This window comes from Musa acuminata, unplaced genomic scaffold (assembly GCF_036884655.1).
Source record: "Musa acuminata AAA Group cultivar baxijiao unplaced genomic scaffold, Cavendish_Baxijiao_AAA HiC_scaffold_147, whole genome shotgun sequence".
NCBI classification, from domain to species: Eukaryota; Viridiplantae; Streptophyta; class Magnoliopsida; order Zingiberales; family Musaceae; genus Musa; species Musa acuminata.
In genome coordinates, this window is record NW_027020423.1 from 162,501 (window position 1) to 168,745 (window position 6,245).

Below are 6,245 nucleotides of genomic sequence, written 5' to 3' on the forward strand. Positions count from 1 at the left end.
GGGCCAAAACCGGCCATTTTTGGCTGCGCGAGCGAGCGGTGAGCGGCGGACAGCGAGCGAAGCGAGAGGCAGCACCGTCCCTGCTATACGAAAGCCCCATCCAGCCCTGTGCCACCCGGGGGGTTCCAGGGTGCTGAGATTGCTGACGTTTTGCTCCGCTCTCGACGGTCACCGCGCAACGCAAGAACAGGCCAAAAACTGGCCAAAACGGCCCAAAAACGGGCCAAAACCGGCCATTTTTGGCTGCGCGAGCGAGCGGCGGACAGCGAGCGAAGCGAGAGGCAGCACCGTCCCTGCTCTACGAAAGCCCCATCCAGCCCTGTGCCACCCGGGGGGTTCCAGGGTGCTGAGATGGCTGACGTTTTGCTCCGCTCTCGACGGTCACCGCGCAACGCAAGAACAGGCCAAAAACTGGCCAAAACGGCCCAAAAACGGTCCAAAAGAGGCCATTTTTGGCTGCGCTAGCGAGCGGCGAGCGGCGAACAGCGAGCGAAGCGCGAGGCAGCACCATCCCTGCTATACGAAAGCCCCATCCAGCCCTGTGCCACCCGGGGGGTTCCAGGGTGCTGAGATGGCTGACATTTTGCTCCGCTCACGACGGTCACCGCGCCACACAAGAACAGCCCAAAAACAGGCCAAAACAGCCCAAAAACGGGCCAAAACTGGCCATTTTTGGCTGCGCGAGCGAGCTGTCACGGACAAACTTCGAAACAAGGTGTTTGATGTAATGCTTATATATGTCCGTGTCTGTTGGCATATTCATGCCCTGTACAGAATGTAAAGGGGCGGCTGAAGGCTCATAAGTCCCATTTTAGTTGGGTTGGTGGCCTCTTTAGGCTTGTAAATAAAGGTTGTGTCATGTGGACACGTGAGAGAGCTTTCGGTCTGTAATGGACCATTTTACCCTTTGTTGTGCCACTGTTCAGAGCTTGTGAAGTCTGTTTGTAATTTGCATTGTCTATGAAGTGTTTTTCGGACATGTTTGCTTGTGGATCCCGTTTGTGGCGTTCTCTCTAACCCGTTCTCTCTTTTGGTGGTCCTAAGGGACAATGGGAGGCTTCGGGAAGGCTGACCTTTGTGGACGGACACGCAAGGGTGCCGCACGCCTTAGGCAAAACCAGCTAAGGTCGTGACATTTGGTATCAGAGCGGGACAAGCACTCATAGAAACACTTGACATGCAAACGTGGGGGACCTAGCAGGGCTGCGTTGAGGGCAGTCAGCACACGCGCGACCGTTTGGGGGAAAACGGGCATGGAGATGTAGGGAAAAGAGTCGCTCAGAGGAGCGGGCATCTGAGATTGGCATTCACAGGAATGGCCAACCCTTCGCGCAAGAGGCACCACGAGAACAGGCAAGCTTGGAAGAATTTGGAGCGCACAAAGGTTGGGATGGCTGAGTTTGAGCTACGGCTCAACGTTGACAACTATACTTGATGGTGCTCTAGGCAAGCGAGGCGCTTGGCAAGAATGAGACCATCCAAGGTCGAATGAGTTGCTCAACGACCAAAAGAGTTAGGCCAAAGCTCACAGAGGTGAGAGGAATTGCTAACTCGAAGAATTTGGTACTCATGCAGGGGCTTGTATGCGGACGATGGAATGTCCGTGGCCATCCCAAGGCGGCCGAGTCTCGGCGCCATGGAGCATTGAAACTTTCTCTTTGGCATGCGAAGGATACGTCCGGAGGAGGCTGAAGTGTGCAACGAGTTCAGCATGTTGCTAGACCTTGAGGGGTGCAGTGGGGGCTGTATTGACGGGGAGTCGCAATCTAGCAAGTGCGTTTGCAGGAGGCAGAACAATGCACAGTTTGTTCAGCAGATCGGAGTAGTCCAAGGGGATGGTGGTCTCCGAAACGAAGAGAGATATTTCTCCAATGGGACAGTTATCCAGGAGGGATAAGTTCCGGCTCTCCAGAGGGAGAATCCTGTGAGACGGACCTCACAAGTTGAGGAGGAGTACCTCAACAAACAACAACTCCACGAAGCTCGATGGACTAAGCAAGCGGCAAGGAGTTGTCGCATGATCTCGCTCGAGAGAATGCATTGGTGGATGCATTGCGAGATCAAGTGGGGGAGCGACCTGAAGCAACTTAAATGAAGGCACACTTGGAGTCGATGTGGAGATCGGACTCAAGGGAGGGCTGACCCGTGGAACGGTGGGCGCGAGGGCCACCATCGACTCAATGCGAAAATGAGGAGCGGAGCAACTTGGGTGTAACTTGGCGAAGTACCCAAGCCGCATGAAGGGAGCCAGCAGAGAAGTTGGAACATGGAGCAGAGGCACAGTGCTTTCCTTAGACAGGGGTCAAGGACATGAACACTTGCAGAGGCAAGAGCAGGATCATGTTGTTCCATGGGTCCTTCATTCTGACGGAGCAGACTCATCTTGCATGGTGCCAAAGACGAAGGGAGCTTCGGGGCACATGCACCTTATCTCGGAGAAGCATTTGAGGGAGGAACTAAGGCGACTCAATTTGCGGAGGCGAAGTTGGGTTCAGAAGGCCTTAGCACGGGGCAAGAGGACGCAGAGGCGGGTACTCTTGAAGAATAAGCCACAGTGTTGCCATTCGAGTTGCTATGAAGGAAGCGGTGCGCAGCGGAGATTGTGCTGGTAGGGGCAGAGGCCCAGGATCCAGACAATGGTGCACCAATTGCAGCGAAGTCGGGGGACTTCGGGAGCTACTAGGCGATGGACTGTCCTAGAGCGGTGCTTCATCTAGGTGTGACCCACGAGTGGGTGGATGAAGATCGATTGCCAAAGGAGCGAACAAAATCGAAGGTGGAAGAGACCCGGCGATGTATTGGCAGAGGCCACACATGGAGGGTTCACAATTCGAGTTTATTCCCCAAGGATCAGAATGCAATGGAGATGTCACCAGGAGGCGACATGGTGCAGCGGATCGTGGTGGAACAGTTCGTGGCAATGCGATACACACAACTCGTCCCGTGAGGGATGAGATCATATGGAGGTATGATCGGGAGCTACTGGGAGCTCCGCTTTGGTGAACAACACGACGGCAAGAAGGGCTATGGATCCAAGGAGTGAAGGCCATGGTACCGCAGAGGCGGGTCTTACGGGCGTGCACCGAATTTTGCATCGGATGAAAACCTTGGTCATCAGCATATGGGGGCTGGGTTCCACCAAGGGAAAAGTTCGAATGCAAGTACCAGTGAGTTCCATGGGAGGGACTTGATCATGCAGAGGTATGATCGAAGCAGCTGGAGAGTTGGACTGCTCCAGAGCTCATATTCGCTTAAGGGAGCCCGGCAAGTCAGAGGACAAGGCCGAGTAAGCGAACGTTGCTACCAAGGAAGCTATGGAGAACAGAATCGGTGCAAACCCTACAATGCGATGGCAGAGGCCATGCATGGGAGTGCAGTCTGTCTTTCCATCGACCAGAAGGAGCTGCTTGAAGAACACGGAGGTGTTGAAGCAGGGGGTCGAAAGGGGCGAGGAAGCGACGACGAGTCCAGAGGGACTTAGCTACCCAAAATCAAGCATCAGTTAGAATGGAGGTGGACTCAGAGGAGTGCCACGGAGACATGTCTACTGATCGTGAAGAAAAGGGATGCAGATGCGAGGCGACGGATAGTAGAGCCATGGGCATTGCAGCGCCATGGTACCGCAGAGGCGGGACTTCCGTGCAAGTCATTGATCCCTTGCTCTCACGGAGGGAGAGCGTTTGGTCGTGAAAGGGGCCGAGGAGGTGGAGCATGCAGAGGCAATCTCCAAGTACCGGGACAAGGCTGAAGGGCAGAGGCCGAGGAACTTCGTAAGACCGGTGTCAGTGTGCTTCTCATCAAGACAGCCGTAAGTGAAGGACTTCGGGTCATGCAAGAGTGCACGACCAAGGAACGAAGCAGGCAGTACGCGGTGCTGTACCTTTGCTACTCAGTTGAGTAGGCGGCAGGGTTGATGGAGAAGACGGTACAATCCCAGAGGCGACCTCATCTATCAGAGAATTACTCCAAGTTGGGGTGAAAACTTCCCGCATTCCAGAAGTTCGATGGCATTGAGAAGGTGAATCACAGTAACTAACTCAATGCAAGGAGTGCAAACACTTCAAGTGCTTCAGAAGTGTGAGCAAAGAGCGGGCGAAGACCAGTAACCAGCTCGATGCATGAAGTACAACCTCGAGGAGGCGGGCGAAGTCAAGTAACTTTTGCCTTCTCAACTCTTAAGAGAATGGGCGAAACCGAGTACCCCAATTCTCTTATCTATCCAGCAGAGGAGCTCTGCACAAGTTCAAAGACCCTTCGAAGATAATGGAAGACAATAGTTGTCAAATCCTCACCAACGGTGATCAGTGCTACTGAGAGTAGATTGTCCGCTTCATTTCCCAACGAAATGCCAATCGAAAGCGGAAGTGATGCGAACCTACTTGGATGTGACAACTAACTGAAAGAAGAGTCAATGAGCAGATTTTGTGGAGGAAGGACCCAAAACTTCAGAAGTTTGCGAGGCGATGCTCGTTAAAGCTCCAACAAGCATCCACCCAGTTCAAGCAGCATGTGGAATTTCTGAGAGACTGGCGCAGTAAGGATGGTCTTTTCCTTCATCCGGGAGATCCGCAGGAATCAACGAGGATCAACACAACTCCGCCAACCCCACACCAGAGTCAGAGTCATTGGCGAGTTGAAGCAGCATGGCGGATCAAAGGTTCGACTACTCAAAAACAGCAGCGGAGAGCAGCTGGGAGCCAGGAGGCGCATTGCAGCTGGAGCAGAAGATTGAAGACTCAGCAAAGGCGAAGAGTTGCAGTGTTCACAAAGGCTTCGACGAGGACGTCGAAGGGATAAGTGGGGGAGAATGTCACGGACAAACTTCGAAACAAGGTGTTTGATGTAATGCTTATATATGTCCGTGTCTGTTGGCATATTCATGCCCTGTACAGAATGTAAAGGGGCGGCTGAAGGCTCATAAGTCCCATTTTAGTTGGGTTGGTGGCCTCTTTAGGCTTGTAAATAAAGGTTGTGTCATGTGGACACGTGAGAGAGCTTTCGGTCTGTAATGGACCATTTTACCCTTTGTTGTGCCACTGTTCAGAGCTTGTGAAGTCTGTTTGTAATTTGCATTGTCTATGAAGTGTTTTTCGGACATGTTTGCTTGTGGATCCCGTTTGTGGCGTTCTCTCTAACCCGTTCTCTCTTTTGGTGGTCCTAAGGGACAATGGGAGGCTTCGGGAAGGCTGACCTTTGTGGACGGACACGCAAGGGTGCCGCACGCCTTAGGCAAAACCAGCTAAGGTCGTGACAGAGCGGCGAGCGGCGAACAGCGAGCGAAGCGAGAGGCAGCACCGTCCCTGCTATACGAAAGCCCCATCCAGCCCTGTGCCACCCGGGGGGTTCCAGGGTGCTGAGATGGCTGACGTTTTGCTCCGCTCACGACGGTCACCGCACCACGCAAGAACAGGCCAAAAACTGGCCAAAACAGCCCAAAAACGGGCCAAAACTGGCCATTTTTGGCTGCGCGAGCGAGCGGCGAGCGGCGGACAGCGAGCGAAGCGTGAGGCAGCACCGTCCCTGCTATACGAAAGCCCCATCCAGCCCTGTGCCACTCGGGGGGTTCCAGGGTGCTGAGATGGCTGACGTTTTGCTCCGCTCTCGACGGTCACCGCGCAACGCAAGAACAGGCCAAAAACTGGCCAAAACGGCCCAAAAACGGGCCAAAACTGGCCATTTTTGGCTGTGCGAGCGAGCGGCGAGCGGCGGACAGCGAGCGAAGCGAGAGGCAGCACCGTCCCTGCTATACGAAAGCCCCATCCAGCCCTGTGCCACCCGGGGGGTTCCAGGGTGCTGAGATGGCTGACGTTTTGCTCCGCTCACGACAGTCACCGCACCACGCAAGAACAGGCCAAAAACTGGCCAAAACAGCCAAAAAACGGGCCAAAACTGGCCATTTTTGGCTGCGCGAGCGAGCGGCGAGCGGCGGACAGCGAGCGAAGCGTGAGGCAGCACCGTCCCTGCTATACGAAAGCCCCATCCAGCCCTGTGCCACCCGGGGGGTTCCAGGGTGCTGAGATGGCTGACATTTTGCTCCGCTCACGACGGTCGCCGCGGCACGCAAGAACAGCCCAAAAACAGGCCAAAACAGCCCAAAAACGGGTCAAAACTGGCCATTTTTGGCTGCGCGAGCGAGCGGCGAGCGGCGAACAGCGAGCGAAGCGAGAGGCAGCACCGTCCCTGCTATACGAAAGCCCCATCCAGCCCTGTGCCACCCGGGGGGTTCCAGGGTGCTGAGATGGCTG